The sequence below is a fragment of the Caloenas nicobarica genome, chromosome Z, assembly GCF_036013445.1.
Source record: "Caloenas nicobarica isolate bCalNic1 chromosome Z, bCalNic1.hap1, whole genome shotgun sequence".
In the NCBI taxonomy this organism is placed as follows: Eukaryota; Metazoa; Chordata; class Aves; order Columbiformes; family Columbidae; genus Caloenas; species Caloenas nicobarica.
This window is the reverse complement of record NC_088284.1, coordinates 25,450,895-25,470,403: the sequence shown is the minus strand read 5'-3', so window position 1 is coordinate 25,470,403 and position 19,509 is coordinate 25,450,895.

Below are 19,509 nucleotides of genomic sequence, written 5' to 3'. Positions count from 1 at the left end.
TTGTTCATTCACCCGATTTCATAGCAAAATGTTTTATGCTGTATTCTGGTGGGATTTGATGTGGTATATTCAGGTGCATTTTGATGGAGTATATTCAGGACAGTCTTGTTTGTGAAGTGTATGTTTGTGCATCAAGCATGTTCAGCACTTCCATTTGTGTTGTCTTAAATGTGCCTTTGGTTTTTAATCACAGAAACTGTCTAGAAAAGGCCGATATTCAAATGTGGATATTGGTGGCAACAGTACTCTGTGCAGCTCCAGTTATCTGTGGCAGTAAGATGGGGAGAACAGAAGAGAGATACTTTAATCATCTGGTTGTCAGGTTTACAGTAAAGCCAAAAAAGCTGTTTAGCAAAAGGTCCTGTGCTGGTTTGGGATGATTATGGAAAATGAAGTGTTGAGGATGTGAAGAGGAGGAATGATATAATCCATGCCCAGCCATACTACTGTTATGGGAATACAGGGACTCATTGCCTGAAAATAGCCTGATTTTGGTAAAAAAAAATATTTGTAATGAAAAGTTGTTGTACGGTTAATTTCTAAGCACAAAAGCATATCCTCACACGTGAAAAATCTGTACATATATTTAATAACTTGTCTACATGCTAATAAGAGGCATGAATTGTACCTATTATGTTGTATGCAATATAAGGAAAGCCATTCACCATTAATTTTCTTAATTCTTGCCGTTAGATTGTGCGCTAAAACTGACGAAAAATACCAGCAATCACAGCATTTCTTTGTTACTTGTCACCTTCAAATAGCGAAATGCTGTTGTTCATTTTAATTACCTTGCTGTGTACCTATAATTTATTGCATTTCAGTGTGCACTGGAAAGTATTTGCATGTTTTAAGTAAACCGAGACAAAAATAAATCCTTTTGTGGTTTGGCAACTTCCATGTATGATGAGCTGCCCTCTTTCTATGGAGACATTTACCATTGGAGTACGGAAGCCTCACATTATAGCTTTGCTATAAATTACTGCTAGCTGAAATGCTAAATCATGGAAATCCCAAACAAAAGATCTGGTATTGTCTAAATGCATAGTTGCAAAGACAGTGTGGAGGAGAGAGCAAAATCATGACTTGCATATATACATAGTGCAAAACCAAGCCGATTTTAATGGTCAATCACACAGCAAAATATTTGGTATTTTAACAATGTAGCACTCTTGGATTTTGAAGGTTGATAGATTTTTCAGGATAAAAAGGGCATTTAGTGAAAAGTTTAATTTTATGGCAGGTTACATTTTGGGCCTGTCAGCTTTGACACAGACCCTTAAAAGCAACAATTCCTGCTGTGTGTTAAGGTTGGCACTCTAAAAATTTCTTATGTAGAAATAAATCCACTCTGCATTCTGTTAGCACGTGCTAAAATAGCATTTGCTGTCCTGTGTCACTCAATCTCATTTACTTGAAAGCACATACCCATTTTCCGCTAATACACATCTTACTGTTTTTTTTAAAAAGCTTCATGTACATCTCATAGTAGGCTTTGTGTGCTACCATATTCAAGAGTATATCCTCAGAGAAGTTTATGCACCCAAATTATGTTATTATTATATACCTTGCAAAGACCTCATTTCTGCCAGTATCAAAATTGAGTATTTTTAATACTTATAACAAATGTCTGTTAGCAAAACTACAATGGAATTACTTAATTATAGCATTCCCGTGTGTGATGTCTTTGCAAGACCTAGAGATTCAAGATGTGACTGGGATTGTACGATTTAAAATTAACATCAACTAAACTGCTGTATCTGGGAAATTACTATTTTTATTTATCAGTAGAATAAACAATGCAATCTTGTCATTGCCTCCATATTTACCTTGCTACAGTGAAAAAATGAGCACTCATTGTCAAGAATGTAAATTATAACAGTCTTAGTTCATCTTTACTAAATTGCTTTGTTTGCCAGTGAGATAGCTGTAATCCTCTCTGGTTTACACAAATGTGTTAGTTAACGTTGAAAGCCTTTCTTCAAGTGACTGAAACCAAGGTTAATTTAAAAAAAAATGCTAATTTCCTTCTCTAAAAATATTTTTGTACATGATCTGCAGGAGTGTGACTGATGCAGAAAAGTTCACTATTTACCTTTAAAATATAGAGCATGACCTTTCGGTTACAGTAAATACAGTACTGCAAGTCTGGTAAAGTCATCACATATACTAAAGGTATTGAGACTATTTACCTCACATTCCTCCCTATTAGCTTCCACAATTAACATGATCCACAGCTGAAAAAATAATTCTAGTTGTCAGTGATAAATGGGGTGAAATTGTCAATCACTGAAGTCAATGGTATTATTTTAAAAAGTTATTGCAAACAAATGTTTACCCAAAGATAGTGGTATGTTGCTGAGACTTTGTTCCTCAGGGTTCTCTAATTCCCTTCACATGGCAAGCTGACTTTAGTGCTCACTTTCAGCCTAAAGAGAGCTTTTTTGCTTTTTCTTTCTTTTCTTTTTTTTTCTTTTTTTTCTTTTTCTTTCTGTAGAATGAAGAGTACCTAACACTCAAGCAGCAGTATCTTTAGCAGAACCAGGAACATTCCTGGCAACTCTGGCTCTGACATCTGAGACAGAACTTTAGCTTTTTGTTTATTTGTTTTATTTTCTTGGTATGATGTGCAAGACCTGAGGTTTCGGTTCAGGCCTGTCTCCACTGAGAGGTGCCAGTAATATAGGAGTCTACTATTATGGACTGTATAAATATTTTGTCTATTTTTAGTGCTTGCTTTTGATCTCTGAAGAATTTTAATATCAAGGTCAAATATTCTGTGGTGGTTTCATATGTGGATATATTGGTGACCTAGACATTAAAGAAAAGGCATACAGTGTTCGTAGAGAAGAAATCTCTCGTTTTTTCCATTCTCAGTGCTGAGGAGAAATCTTATATAAAACTGCTCTGGGATGGTGAATCTTGTTCTGGTTGCTTGTGAGAAATTCAGCAGGCAGTTTTGCCTTTAGGTTTGGGTCAAATCAAATGGAAGAGTAACTGTTTCTTCTTGTGAGTTTGGCATTTCATACTACCTGGATATCGGTGATCAGCGTGTTCTCAAGCACTTCATCTGTGAGAACCACTTCACATCTAACCAGATTGAGACCTGAAGGAGGTGGTCATTGCTAATATATGTTTCCACTTACTGATTTGATCCTTTTAATTCCTGCCTGCATGTAAAGTTTTTTTTTTAAAAAATCCCTTTGTGTTCATACCTGCTTTTGCCTTTCTCCTGCGTCATGCAAGTGTGTCCTCAGAGTGGTTGTTGAGGCAGGTGTGGAGCTCCTCTTGCACTCAAAAGGATCAGTCCATTTGCAGTTGTCTCCACTTGAGACACAGTATTGTGACATCTCTGTGTGAAGACCCATTTCTCACCATCTTGTATTTCCATATTTGCATATTTTGGATGGTAACTCTCATTCATGCAATAACTGATCTTCGATGATGGGTTTATCTTTTAGTAAAGCAGGGGCTATTACAAGAGGACTAGCTCTGAGGTTCTGGTTTATGATTAAAATTACAGGTTATAATGCAAATAGTAACTAGAAAATGTAACTGCTAGTCAATGGGTTTGAGTATAACTAAAAGCCAAGATCAAGCATGTCCTGGTCCAGCTGACTGATACCGGAAATGGATTCTCATTTGCTGTTCTCAGAATTAAACCAGAAGAAGTTGCCAAGAACAGATGGCCAGTTGAGCGAGAAGGGTATATTAGGTTAACCCAGTCTAATTGGAGATATTGGCCACCATTGTGAATGGCCCTGAGACCTACATCTCTCTGATGGGAAGCAGGGAGAGCCATCTGCCTGAACGTGTGACCTGTAGACCATAAGATATGTAATACGCCCACCACAGAGCTGAGCGGAAATGCCAGTTTGAGGAGATATTGATAGCGTGTCTACGTTGCCAGGTCATGTTGACCCACATCTTCCTCCACAGGGGGGTTCACCAGCCTGGTGCCTCTACCGTTGGACCCCTGCCTAACTTGTTACAAACTGCACAGTGTTCAAGAGCCACAAGCTGGCCATGATCTTTTCAAGATGATAAAAGAAATGAGAAAATCAGTAATGGTGGCAAGCCTCCACACCTGTCATGCTGTGCTACAATTTCAGTCTTTGATTGTTGGTCCCATAAAGGTGTCATTTTTTTCATGTTATTAAAGCAATTACAGTTATTATACTAAATTTGTCCTTTCTGAAGGGAGCAAGAACAAACGAGGAAGGATTTGCATACAAATTGAGCCTGGATGTGGGGGGAAAATCACAGCAGGCCTGCTCGACAGACAGATGAGGCAGTGAGGAGACATTATGAAGGAGCATGGGCTGGAGCTACCCTCCTTTGCAGCCCTTTGCTCGTGACCCTTTGAGGAATGTCTCCCAACTGTCTGAAAGTTTCATTTGAATGAGAGGCAGTTTGGCGCACTGTCATCTCGGGCAGATCAAAGCCCATTCCTCACTTGGCTGGAGGAGACATGTGGAAAGCCTCCCCTACCCCCGGGCAAGACCTTTCCCTGGCACCAGTCAGACCTCCCTACTGCTTCTCTCAGAGTATCCCCATGTAATGGCAACTGTCCCCGATGTGCTTTCAGGCCACGGTCTTGTCTCAGCAGCTGGAGGACCTGTGTCTGAGCATGGCGGTGCTCCTCTTGGGGCCAGCAAGCCAGGCTCCCAGGTGGCCACAGCAGGGCTGTGCCCTCTGTCACATCCCAGGAAAGGTGTCAGGGCACCAGTGCAAAGGTTTGTAGCTCAGAAGAGAACGGTGAGGCAGACAGTACGTTTCAAAGCTGGTTCAAGTGGCAACAGAGTTGGCTCTTGGGCATGGGAAGCCATTTGCAATGTACCAGTTTCCCACCGTGATTGTGTTCCTTTACACAATGTTCTCATTGTGTTTCTAGGGACAGGGGGAAGGGTATTTGTCATTCACAAAAATGCTATTGAAAACTTTGGATGTGTATTGATTTTTCCCTGGGACTGAGTTTTATGCCCCAAGTCACTGCTAAATAAAGTGTGCTCCCATGAAGATCAGTGGTGTGAAGAAAACAGGAGCGTGTGGCCCTCTCCAGGAGCTCAATGAGCATCGAGCTCACACGTTGATACCTACAGCATTACAATTGCTGGAAGGTCCCTGCTCACCAGCATCCTGAAGCAATACAGCCTTTTGACTTCAAAAGCGAGCTTTGGTAAAGGAAGAACACATAGATGGGGACAATAAATTCTTAAATTTTAGTACAGACCTTCCTTACTTGACTCTCTAAGCCTCTCCATGGAGATGATACTGTTTTGCTGCTGATTTGGACGTATTAATGAATATGGGGGTGGGCGTGCATTAACTTCTGTAAAGTGCACAAGTACACCAGAACGTGGGATTTTCTAGTGGCTGTGGGGCTTATGCCTTTGCTGGCATGTAAAGTCTCTAACCTCTGTGCTGGCCACCTTCCACCCAGAGACGTAGAGAGAAGTTACTAAGTAGTTTGGGTATTCCACAACTACCTCTTTAAAAGAAGAAGAATTACTGCTGGGTAATACAGAAACTGGAAGTTTTGCCACTTCGAGCAACCAAATTTTGGAAAGTTTATGACCTGGTTTAAATGTTGAAAATTGACCCCTTTGTTAGGTTTAGACTACTTTCAGCCCAGCAAGTTTGCTAGTGAGTAATTGATAGGTAAATTAATTTTCTGATATCACTAGTAGCTGAATAGTGTATCTGCAAAATACATTACTTGCAAATGAACCTCTGGACCATTAGGTTGGCCTCGCTGACAAGGCCCTGGAACATACTGTTTAAATAAGGAAAGATACTATTGTACTTTATTTAATGTCATTTTTTTCTACATTATGTGCTTTAAATTCCTATAGATATAAAAAAAATGCAGTCTATTTCTCTTTTTTAGGAAAACAATGGGTTTACAGTTGGTTTTGTAAGTGGAAGAATGTTCTAAAGTGGTGTATCTTCATGGATCATCATTTTCAGCTATATCACAGGGTGAGAACCAAGTTGCTTTCCTGACTTAACACTTACAACTCCAGGATATAAAAAACAATAAAGGTATGTTGCATTGTTCATTAAAATTAAACTGGCAAAATCCTGTCTGCTTGAAGATACATATTACTTTTTAAAAAGTCTTTACAGTAACAAGTATAGCTGGCATCCTAAATTAGAAGATAAGGGTGATGTCAGATGATCTCAGCTATTTTGAAGAGTTCTCTGTGTTTCAATGTCTGACCTGTTTCAACTGTAAAAGAATAACTGGTTAGAGTTTGAGCTACCACAGTCATGGCTGTTGCTGAATATCTACTGCTTAAGCATGACAACTATTCTGCCTTTCAGTTGTGGTTCAAGATTGAGCCAGAAATATTAATTTTGTTTAGATGTTACTGTCTGGGCATTCAAATACAGGATTACCAGCTTTTTACTTGGGTATCTTCCTCCATAGCCACAGAAGAAATGATATTCATTTTTTGCACTATGCTATTTAAATTTGAGAAAACAATTGAAAGGATAATGAGACAGGAAAGCTAACTTCCCTCTTCCAGGCAATGTAGAGAAACTACTTGGCAGGTAAAACATCCTGCTCCAGAGATCCTGGTGGACTCATTCCGTTCTCACAGTTATTAAACTAGAGGTATTAAGATTTGGAGGACATCACCAACTGTTCTAGTCACAGTGCAAGATCAAATTTCTCTAATGTCCTATTTTTGCTGACTTTTTAAAACAAATAATCAAACCTTTACTTCTTACTACTCCATGAATTAGTAACCTAATAATAAATAAAAAGTTCAGGCTTCTGAAATTCAGTAATGTTTGTGAATATGTTTTTCCTTACAGTATTTGATCTTTCAAGAACACAGAAACATTTAACTTTTTTTTAATCAATATTTTAAAATTTTTTACTTGCTTTATTCATTGCTAATTTTGCCCTTATGAGGATTTTTTCACAAACAGAATAGACTAGACTATTTCAGTTTGATGGGACCTACAATGATCATCTACTCCAACTGCCTGACCACTTTAGGGCTGACTGAAAGTTAAAGAAAATTATTAAGGGCATTGTCCAAATGCCTCTTGAAAAGTGACAGGCATTGACCATCTCTCTAGGAAGCCTGTTGTAGTGTTTACCCTCTTGGTGAAGAAATGTTTCGTAATTTCCAGTCTAGACCTCCCCTTGTGCAGCTTTGAACCAGTCCTGTGTGTTCTGTCACAGGATGCCATGGACTGCTCCTATAAATAGCAAAGATGCTAGTTTTTGGATTGCAACTGGACAAACTTGTTCAGGAAGTGTGTTCTGCTGTAATCTGTTACATAAGAAACCTATTTTTTCTTGTCATCTACATCCGTTGCCCAGTACCGACCCTCATATTATGCCCTCTCAAGCATTTCCCTTGCATACAAGGTTCTCAAAGGCAAACACGTTCAAATATGTTTCTGCATTCCTAGTGAAAACAAAACTGAACAAGCAAACAAACAAAAATCCCACAGATCTCAGGATGTAGGATGCAAGGAAAGAGAGAGATGCAAGGAAAGAGAACCTCTTCAGTAAGTTTTCTCAAGAACCTATTCAACTTTTCCAGATGCATCATTATCCTGGGTAGCTAGACAGATGTAGAGTAAAGTGAGAGTGCAGATAAGCTTGTTGGATACCACCACTGACTGAGATACGCATGCCTCCATATAGTAAGGTAAATGCTATCATTTCTTCCCCATTTTAAAGTTTTCTATGAGGAAAGTTTAGCCCTATCTGTGGTTACAGAACAAAGGAAAAATCTCTATGGGCATTTTATAAATTAGCTTTTTCATTGAATCATTTATGGGATGTTGTAGCTGGAATACATAAAATGTTACAATATTTATTTCTTCTTCAGAATCACTGAGATTTTTCCTCATCTGCAGAAATGACTAGCTCATACTATGCCGTGTCAGATCTACATATTTGTATTCTGTGGTTAGGAAATTCAGAGAGAAAAATCTTATCAAAGTAACTTGATTATGGAGTTCTGCAGGGAAGATCGATGTAGATGCTCAAAATGGCATCAGGAGAAAATGTTGTGTTGAAAAACAATGAAAAATATTACATTAATGTTTCCGAAGATGTAAATGTGGGATTCTGTTATCAAATTTACTTTAGTGGCAGATATACTTACTTAAAATTGACTTTATTTTGAAACTTTGCTGTCTATCCTCATTTCTTTATCTGCTTTTGTAACACATCTTTCCCAAACAGCACATGGTCTGGACTTCATTCTCAGTAAAATTCCCTGTCCTCCTGCACTTATCCCCAGTGTCAAAATTAGGGCATAACTGGCCCACCTTCATGCTAAAGCAATTGATCACTTCTCTTACAGGGACTTACAGCTATTGTTTCTCAAAACTTTGGGGACCATAGTGCTCATGTTCTCACAAAAAAACCCTTTTCCCCTCCATCTTTGAATTATCTTCATATCTGCAGCAATTGCGCAGCATGGAACAAACCTCTCGTGGATGAAAAGCCTTAATGGATGAAAAGATAAAGCAGAAATATTTGGAGGAAGGGATCATTTCCACAGCAGTGACTGAGTGCAGGGTAAACTTGGCAAATCTATACAAATTGACTAGAGGGGATGATGGGTATTACCTTCCCTCGCTTAAGACAAATGTGTTTCAGAAACAGAGAATTAATTTCTTCTTCTAGCAGTTGCAAAACAACCCGCTGATCCTTGGTCATGGTATCCTGGGTTTAGGTCTTGAACTTATGTAGAAGAGGTGAATTTCTTCTCTCTGGCTTGCCTCCTTTCTCCAGAGCAGGCAGGTTTACTTTTTTTTTTTTTTCCCAACTCATAGCCATTGTGTAGTTCTCTGAGTTGGTAGGTCTGGTGCCCATGCAGGAACTTTGGCTAGTTCAGTATATTGATCCTCATCTTACTTATTCAGCTAAAAACATAGAAACAGAGTAAAATTTCATTAATTTCCTGCTTCACTTATTGATCTTGAAGACCCTAAAAAGGGCCCTAACATCCAAAGCACCATACCTCCTTTTTGTACAGCTGTAGTAGCTATGAGGCCCAGGACTGCCTTGAGCGGTGATCTCTGGGTTGCTGCAGGCAACATCTTCTCAATGGAAGGTGATGTCTGTGGCACAGTTCAGCACAAAGGCTGGCTAACATCACAGCTTAGCTCCCTTAACAACTTGGCACAATGATAGTAGCTCTGATCAGACCATTGCTTGAGAACATCTAAAAATCATTCTGGGAAATGTTTTCTTAATTGTTTGTTTATTTCAGATTCCCTCTCCCCCTTTCAAGTAACTGGAATCTTGCTAGGAAAAAGGACAGTTTTTAGAATTTGATGTAGAACTCTCGTGTTGGGAGTATTAAGGAAGTGGTGGTGTCTTTCAAGTCTGCCACTTACATCTGGAGCTTCCATAGAATCTGCATTGACTGTCCAATAGGAGCTGAGATCCATCATGCTGCTGACATTCAGGCTATCATCACGTGAACGATTGTTTACAGGAGCATGTAACAGTTCGAAATATGCATGTTTTTAGAAGGCAACTACTACATGACCTGCAGCTAACCTGTGTTGCCATCCAGACAGAAAAACAGTTAAAACAGGTGAAGCTGTGTCAATATTTCCCCATTTTTATCTGGGTTTTATGGAGTGCCCTTGAATGTGCTATCTGTGCAACACTACCTGTAAGTTCTCTAGGGAAGACATTTCATCTGATATAATGGTAGTTAATCTATTTCTATCACTTTCTATCACTTCTCCTCCTCAATGCTATAGTTCTGTGTTGTTGGAACATCCTGACTTACCATCATTATTCTCCTACGACTCTTTTTTGTTATCCAAATAGCTTTAGAAGCTCACAGAATTAAGCTTCACAACAGTGAGGAATTTTTTCTTTCCATTTTGCAGGAAGGGAGATCAAATACAGAGTGATTTTGACTTGAACATCATCTAAACTCTGAAGCAAAGCTGGTGTTTGAACATGAGCTCTCACCGTAGTGCTTCCCCTATGCAACTAAGGCCTTCCAAAGATGACACCACCAAAGCAAGGTTGTAATCCTTTCATTTTAAACTTCACAAAGCACTTTCACTTTGGTAACCCTACCAAAATTGTCTGGTAACAAGGGACTTGACTTCATGGATCACGACTAGCATATAGTCCTGTTGTACCTTGCAAACAGTTACGGCTCTCTTCTGCAGATGTCTCAGAAGAGTCAAGGTGATGTCCCCGTAGAGCGTGGATTTTAGTTTAGTGAGAGTCCTTTTGGATAAAAGCCAAGTTTTGCATTGCAGTGCTACGGTTTTATGGAAACAATGTGTGTACGACACTGTAATTTCACCGAATACAAGAATTGTGTAGTTGAACCTTGGCTCATATTAAGAAGATTGAATGATGGCTTTCATGAAACACTGATTTTAAAGAGTCTTTTGTCTACGCAGTTCATAGATTTTGGTTTTGTCTTTTTGATATATTCTGTACAAGAAAGGATCTATTGGATGTAGTTCATTTCTGTCAGCTGTTACTAAACATTCACATGTATCTTTTGAACAATGCGAACTCAAACTCAGGCACAAAGATGGGATGTCTGTTCACAGTTTAGAATCTGTTCTATAACATATTTCAAACACTTGCTGTTGGATTAAATTATACTACCAACTATCTCAGATATATGGATAGTTCATGTTGTTATTTAAATGTATTTTCATTTCTTTACTATAATTCATATCAATTATTTTCTAGTTTTCAGGCAATAAGAAGTTCAGATTTGCATATTAGCTGAGTTATGTGACTGTGTACTGTGGTTCTCGAAGTTCAAACTGATTCTATTTAAACCAAATGGGTTCCTGTGGCTATTTTAGCCTCAAATATTTTGAGCTATGTTAAATTTATTTACAGCTTTAGTGGAAAAATAGTGACAGGGATTAAAATTTTCTTAAAAAGTAAGTTAAGACCAAGTAACTTATTTTAAAATGAAAATATACTTACCAATAAGATGTGCCATAATTTTGCATCTCTTCTGAACATGGGGGCTGGACTAGATGACCTTTGAAGATCCCTTCCAACACAAACTATTCCATGATTCCATGATATATCCATCTGTACAGTTACCCCTGACTCACCAGAGCTGAATAGTAATTGAGCAGTGGTAATGTCACACAGTGAATCACCAGAGCCCCTCTTGCAAACTATGCTTGTTTTTTCATTAGGTCTGTATCTATCTGCTTGCCTTCATGGTCTGAAAAGACTGTATACAGATGTATTGCAGCAGATACTTGATTTAGAAACGTCGTGAGACTGTATGCCTAGTTTCTTCCTGGTTTCCTTCTGGAATTGTTTTCACCATACTACTTCATACAAGATTAATTTCCCTTTATCTTATTTTCCCTGTCCTAATCTTTTCTGCTCTGGGATGACTAATACGCAGGTGAACCTGCAGGCTCCATCTGGTTTCTTTAGTAGTGGGTTTATGGGGAGAAGTGTATTTCTGCACTATCCCCCTCCCTTGCTTTTCATCTTTAGATCTTGGAGTCAGCACCAGTGCCACAGCCTCAGTTTCCACTACAGCAATGTAGAGGAACAGTACTGGGAGGCAATGTTTGGACTAAGCAGCATATCCCTTTCTCAGAGAAACCCAGCCTAAATAATCTACCACACTCTGAAGTTTTATTAACTTCTGTCTTACTTCGCAGTTTTCAAGCCAAAATAAACTGGTTCTCTGATTAAGTGTAGCTTTATTGTAAATCTTCTAACAGTCATCTATCTTCTACAGACTGCACACTCCAGGGCAGCAAGCACAATCACACAGCCTCACTGAAAGGAGATATGTTTGCTGCAGATTCGAAACATATGACACAATTTTTGTGCTGTTTCATTTCAATTTCATGCTGTTATCATTTCAATTAAGAGGTTGCTGCTTCTTTTGTTCATGGAGACAAAAGGAAAAAAAACAACACATAACAGGCAGTCCCTGGTTTGCTGTATTGAAATAGATGAAGCGTGCTTCACTGTCTTGATTGTATCAGTGCACTCAAGCTGGATAAACAAACTGAAGAGGCCTCTGACCCTAAATAATCACGTTAAAAATGCCTTCTTGAATTATATTGAATATGAACCAACGCTGTTTTTAAGAGGTCGTATCTACTCTGTCTTCAGTCCCATTTCTCCCCTCACATCCCCTTGCTGCCTTTCCATGTTAATTCATTTAAACAGGGTTTCTTTCTGCTCAATTTGCATTCAAATGACTGTCAGGGGAATTTATGGAAATAATAAAAGTGCTTTTATCATTGCGTATTTAGTCACATGTACTAATTTTCAAAAGATGAACTTGACTAGCATCTTAGCAAAAAAAAGAGTAAGAATCAGGCACCAGCCTTGTCATGGCTACAAAGCTAAGAATGCCCAAACCAGTGTGTCTGAAAATTAAAAAAAACCCAGAAGTCCAAACTAACAATTTCTTGGCTCAAGTGTTATATCTTTGATGTTTTAGATGGCATGTCCCACCCATGGTCTGGCAGATACTTTCTACTTCTTCATCCTCCTTTGTTAGCAAAAATACCCATCTCTAGACCCAGCATACAACGACATCTCCTTCTTCTTTGTCCTTACCTGGAAATCTCACTTTGTATGCTGTTTCTTTTCCTTAATTGGTGTTACAGCAATAGTAGGGCACATGTCTTTTTCTCTTGATTAGCAAGAACTGCACAAAGGCCACCATGAGACATCAGTGGTAACCTGTGTGGATTGAGTCTCTGAAAGCTGAAACTGCCCCGTTTTCTTCTCAAAGTGGCAATCAGCAAATTCCCCAGCCTCCTCTGTGTTCGGTAACATCTTCAGCGAACTCATAGCCAAGACAAACTTGATTTTGACCAAGCCTAGCACCAATGACTTATCAACTTGAGCATGTAGCTATTGCTTAGGTAACAAGATACTTTTTGCTCTGGCTCATTGCAGACCCAAGTAACTTTACTTGTTCTTTTTGGCACTTGATGACAAGTATTTCCTTCTCCCTTTTCCTAAAAATTGCAGAAATTATTAATAGTACAAAAAGAGACTTCCATAGAGCATTTAATTTGTTAATGAAAATAACAGGTGGAAGTAGTGTGCTGCTTTTCCAGAAAAAATAATAGAGATCTCTTTTTAAAGGTATTTTTTCTGACCTACCATTAAGCTGCCACAATGGCAAATTATCCATTATACTTTTACATATTTTCTAAAAGAAAGGGAGGAGTTGTGCAGTCTAAACATGAAAATTATGCATTGCGAGCCTTTCAGCCTAGTGAGTTGTTAGATCATCTGTGTTACACTGCCCTTCTTATTTAAAAAGCATATAGCTACTATATAACACCAAAAAAAGAGCACAATTCATTATATGAGTGCTACTTACTGATTTATTTGTGAAATTCCTAAAAAGGAGGAGGTTCAAAGGGGAAGCCACAAAAGCTTTTGAATCTGCAGATCAAGAAAAGTACTGATAATACAAAGCACAGACAAACATGAAGAGTAGAAAATAAATTCCCTGGCTCAAGCTGGGAATTTATTGAATGCTTAGAGCCAGAGAAACAATAATTTTGAGGAAAGTATTTCCATGGATTCTGCACTACTAATAAATCATTGCTGGTCACGCAATTTTTAGTGATCCCAAAAATGCGTACATCTTGCATATACTGGTCACACTTAGAAACTATATATTTTTCTTTGTTTTACTCTCTATATCACTAGTGCTCTGTGTGCTCTCAGGTGCTGAGGAATAACTTTTTCCTTATACATAGAAATAGACGTGTGTCTGTCTTTATGCACACACACATATGCGTACACCACTCCTTGAGTCCAAAGAAAATGCTATATATGATACAAAGTTTTTCAGAATTGGAAATATTATAAGATTTTGTAAAATAGGTAGAAATCTTAAAATGTAAGTGAAATTCTATTTCTGAGTATATTTTCCCTGTAGAGAGGACAAGAAGAAACAAAACCTACCAGTCTACCCCAGCTGGTGTGAAAACAGGTTGCTTGCGTTCGTAAGTGAACTTAAGATTCTTTGGAGAAAGGCAATTACTAGGGGGAAAGTGTTATCTCACCAGACTTGTACTAGACAATATCTTTACCTTAAGCAATTGTGATTCCTTGGGATGTGAATGTGGCTAGTGAAAACTCTGTAGTAAACCAGAGGAACAGCCTCTAGATGTGAGTACTGGGAAAGTACCAGCTGTAAGAGCACAGAGCCTGCGAAGTGATGGAGGAAGGAATGCAAATACCTCACGTATTTTTTCAAAGGAAGGAATATATATGCATCATCCAAGCCATTAGGAGAGCTTTCACTAGCGCAGTTATGGATGAAGTTTATGAAAGTTCGTAATAACTGTTGGGTCAGAAAACTTTTCTTCCAGAAAGGACAAAAAGTGAAAATAACCATGTCCATCTGGTCAAGAATAAAATAATTTAGCAGATATTAAGTCATAGAAAGTTTTTAAAGGATCCTTATGATCATCTGTGAAGGACATAGAGTACTTTCTGGAAGGCCAAGTTGTTCCTCCATCCCTGTGGAGATGATAGAGGGACAGCCCAGAGACTGCAGATGAAAATCCTGGCACCAAAGTGGTAAGACCATTGCTCAAGAAAAGCCTGCTGAGAAGAACAGCAAACCAGCAGCCAAGCCCCTGTGGTGACAGAGAAAACTTTCTGCAGACTACAGAAGACTCTGCCAGGTGTGCTGCTACTAGGGAAGCCACTGGGTTAACTGGAACAAAGCCTGGAAGCAAGATTTACTCTTTGAAAATTCACCAAAATAAAATATCAAGGCAAATCTATTGCAAAGCTGTGGCTATTGTAGTTGTTGTCACAATGTTGAATAATTGTTATTGATTAAATATTAGCAGAGCAAATAATAAATTGAAGAAGGAGCTCCCTAGTGTAATTAAAGGAGACACTGAGTGAGTGATCTTCTAGAGCTTCTTCTAGGCTGAAGGTGTGTAACAATCAAAAGAGCGACAGAGCTGTTGGCAATGGAAAACAAAATAATAGGATGATAAAGTGCAGAAAAACATCTGTAGTTTCCAAGCCCACTTGACTAGGTGCACATCTCTAAAGAGCTGGGGGAGCAGAAGTGAATGTTTTATCTTTTAATTTAGAAAAGTGTGAGTATAGAGCAATTTCAATGCCTTTGAGTGAAAGGTCCAGTCTCCAGGTTTCTGCAGTACAGACAAAACTGGACTGAAGATTACACCAGTCCTCAGTTACACTGTTTGCACCACTCCTCCAGTCATGTGGAACAGTAATCAGGTCCTACACTCAGATTCAATTTTGTTACAACTGGCAACTTGATGTCATTAGTTGAAAGAAACTGGAGTTGTTCCTCTGAAGCTCAAAATGCCTTTCTCTATAGAACAAAACCTGAGCTAAACCAACATTTCCTATTTGGGCATCTCAGTGTTAACTATTTCCCTTGACAAAACCCATTTCAGAAATACTCAGAACAGTGTTTCTGAAATATTTGGACTTTCTACTTGTTTCATAAGTCTGTAAAAAAAAATATCTGCATATCATCCATCAACCCATGGCCACATTCTTTTCTCACCCTATCATGATTAGATTCCTTGGGAGATTGTAGGACTTTTTTTCCTATTGCTTTTCTCCCAGTTTTTCTTGGACATCCTCGTATTATTAATGGGCTCGATATGTACTCACTTTGAGCCATTAGAAATTAAAATAGTGGTTTTAGTAGTTGCTATATAAGCTGGAGAAATTGGAACTTTTGGGGATCTGACCTCTTTCTTTGTTGCAACAGGCACATTCTGGCAAAACTGAGACAGACCTCATTCCCTGTTTGAAAAAAGCCCCATCCTATTGAGATGTGGAGAGCAGTGGTGCAATGTTTTCTCCACAATAATTTTTTTGATAGGAACTTCCAGGTCAGATGCACTATTGCTAGGGCTGTCCTGCTATAAGTGAATGGAAACTCCTAAATGTCCCCTCTCTAAACAGGGAGATACCTGCTTTCTGTAGACCAAGATCTATGCAGAACAGGCGCTCCATGTAAAACAGACCTACTTCTTGCCTAAGGACAGCTGGACCTTTCTTTTCTCACAACACGAATGAACTTGGGAGTGTGACAAGAATGGATGACTGGAAGAAGTTCAGTCCTGCTAGACATTTGTGACCAGTGGTACAGCTGAGATCTTGCACATTTGGCCTCTGGACCTCATCTCAAAGAACTGTTCCTATAGTGTATGCAGGCAGTGTTTGCCTGAGCTGTGTCTATCATGAAATTAAAGAGTAATCACATATCCTACAGTGGAAATGTCATTCTCTTCCCACTTTAAAAGTCAGTAAATTGATAGGGAAATCTGCCCCATCCACGTGGGCTGGTACTGGGGAAAGTTCCTTGCAGAAGCAGGAAGGCAACCTGCCATCAGGTGGTTTTAAGCAGAGGCTGAGCGTCTCTGACCAGAACATGTTACTCTCCAGCTCATGCTGCTGTGCACTCTGCCTTCCTCCCCCACCTTTGCACCAGTGTCCTTTTTCCCCATTACTTTTCAGCCAGATGAGTGCCTTGAGCCATCTTAGTATGCAATTCCATGTGTGCAATCAGTGCAAGACAGTTGTAAAATTAGTTAGCTGTAAAACTGCTGAACTGGGAACATGAGGGAAGGTGGGGGAAGAGGAATCCAGCCTGGGACCATTTGGCGCTGCCACAGCAGAGTTTCTCATACACTGAGCAACCTCTCAGAGTCGACCAGTTTGCTGCCAGGTAATGCGAGGAGCTGGCTGATAGTGGAGTCATGTGTGGAGATTGTTTCATCTGTCAGGCTGCCAGTGGATACACAACAATTGCAATCTCCACCGCTCCTCCCTGCCACAAAGATTAGGGGAGTTAGTCATGTGGAGCTGGGCTATGAGACTGTTAGGAGAGATGATAACAATGCATAAACATTAGGCTGCTGTAAATATTAAGGAGACAAAAGGATGGTTCAAGGATGTGTGTAAGTCAGAAAATAATGTGAAGAAAAAACATATTTTTATACGTGTAACTATTTTTATATGACCTTTGTCTGGAACTCAGAAAACAGAACTGAGAAGGAATAATACAGCGTTCTTCTCAAACAATATTAAAAAGTGAGACCTTGCTTCTGAAAATAAATCAGTGTGTCAGACTTCAGCTCATTGATTTTATTTGTCTGAATCTCAGACTAATTAAGAAAAAAAACAGTCTGAAGAGCAGACCCTGCTTTCTGATCAGCCCATGAAATAGTCCTGTAGGGAGAAATCGAGAGATGTTTTGAATAGTTAAAAATCCTAGAAACCCTGCTGTGATTATCATTCTTTTTTTTTTTCAGTAATAATGTTGGTAATAGAAGTGGTCTGAAAAACTGAGTATGTCTGACAAAAGGAATGAAGAATGCATGTAAAATGTTGTTATTTTCCCTTATGACCAGTTTTTGTACTAGACAGAGAGAAAAGAAAAATGAGAAAAACATTGTCAACAACATCAGGACAAGACAGCATTTTATCACACAATTAATCAAAGGCAACCTATAAAAGCCCATACTGCAGGAAGAGAAGCTGGCACCTCTCCCTGTTCCTGGGCTGGAAGGTAAGAACCTGCTCTCTCTGTGTGACATCAGCAACAAAGGGGAAGGCATGGTGGACTGGGGAGAACCAAAGAGTCCTGAGTGCTGCTGACAAGCTCAAATCAAACATCCAGCAGCTCTTCACCCGTAGTGTAGTCTGTTAGTGCTCACCACTCCGAAGCCAGCCAAGCTCCTTAGCCAGAAATATGTTTTGGCACCAGATGCTTAGGGTGAGGGACTGCACCTGAAATCCAGGTTTTTGCTTCTCCCCAAGGATGGTAACTCTAGGAGATGTGGAAAAGGGATGTAAGGTCTGAGACACCCTCTAAGGATGCAGGTGGGAGAACACAGTGTGGAAAAGAGAAGGAAATGGTGACAAGAGGAGGAAAGAGACAGCAGAGGAAAGAAGGGAAGGCACTAAGAACAAGGGAAGCATATCAGCAAGGAAATGGAGGACAAGTGGACAAAGGGAGGAATACTTTATACCAACAACACGCTTGGGGCATATGAGATACTCTCTGCGTCTCTCTTATTTTTATCACAGTGCTCATCCATGCTTTCTGTGCCATGTTGCTGCTCCTGTGTGCCTTTGTCCAGCAAATCCTTCTGAACAGCCTGCTGAGCATGTGCTGTGCTTGTAATACACCAAGGCAGTCACAGCTGCCCTTCTAGGCTGTGCTGCAAACTTGCAAAAAAGGGAAAGCAAATAAACTGAATTCTGCAAGACCTGATATTGTTCCAACTACTTGATGTAGAAAATAGGTAAATATAATAGAGATTTGATATCTTGTCAGCACTAATTAAAGTCATGCCTTTGCCAGCTATGACATTACAGACCACCTTTTGAGGCACTTAGAACTTGCCTGTAATCATGTGTTCTGAGAGTAACAAATTTTCTCTAGTTATAAAATAAAAAGTCATTGTGGGGCTGTTGAAACAACAGAAGCTGGGGTGGACAAAAGGTGAGCATCAGTGGAAGAAGATGGGAAGGTAAGGGAGGAGAAACAGTGTCTTCTCATAACACCTTTAAGATATTGAACAGTAATTAGAACAGAGATAAACATAGGGCTCAAACTTAGGCAACTACTTTAAATTAATAAACTCTAGATGTTGCTGTAAGATTTCATTAAGGCTGGTGTAAACAACCATGTTTTTCACTGTCTTCTGAAACTTAATAACCACAGGATTTGGCAGATTACCAGAAGAACCATTCTCATCAGTGAGGATCCCAGAACTGTCTTGCTTCTTCCTCCTGCAAGACACCATGAACCATAAAGAAAAATGAATGCGGCAGATTGTGGTAACTGTGCAATGAGATAAAGAGGCGCTCCATCAGATACGTAGCTCTAGGATTACTCAGGGATTGAGAAAAGAATAATCAATACCTTTTTTCACACCACAAAACTGCTGTAGGACACTGTTGAGCAATGGGCTTCCCCATGTCTCTGCTTAAGGATTCTTCAACCAAGGTTTGTAGGTGAAAACAGGGAGCTGATCCTTCCAGATGCATTGAATAGCAGGTATTAAGCATAAAATTCATACAGTTCATTCTGTCCTACATCTCCCCTCAGACAGGACTGCAGCTCACACACTTTCACACTACTGAAAACAGCCTCATTATAAAACAGTTGCAACCTGATGCTGAAGTCCAACCTCTGATATGACATTGCCTCCTACTTTGGGAAAGGTACTTCAGAGCAGTAAGAAGCTCTTTTTCCACTGGATAAGGCAGGCAAATGACTTCTTCTCACGGAGCATCTGAGAACCTGCAGCAGTTGCAGCAGTTTGTCTCGTTAGCCACTAAAGTAAGAATAGGGTCATCCCTGGCTCATCCACCTAATTTGATGTGATCAGAACATTTCTGTCATGCCACACAATATGAAATTCATGCTGGCTTCACACTGGCTGCAGTAGGGACTATACCTCATGGGGCACAAAGCCTATGGTTACAGCATTAACACA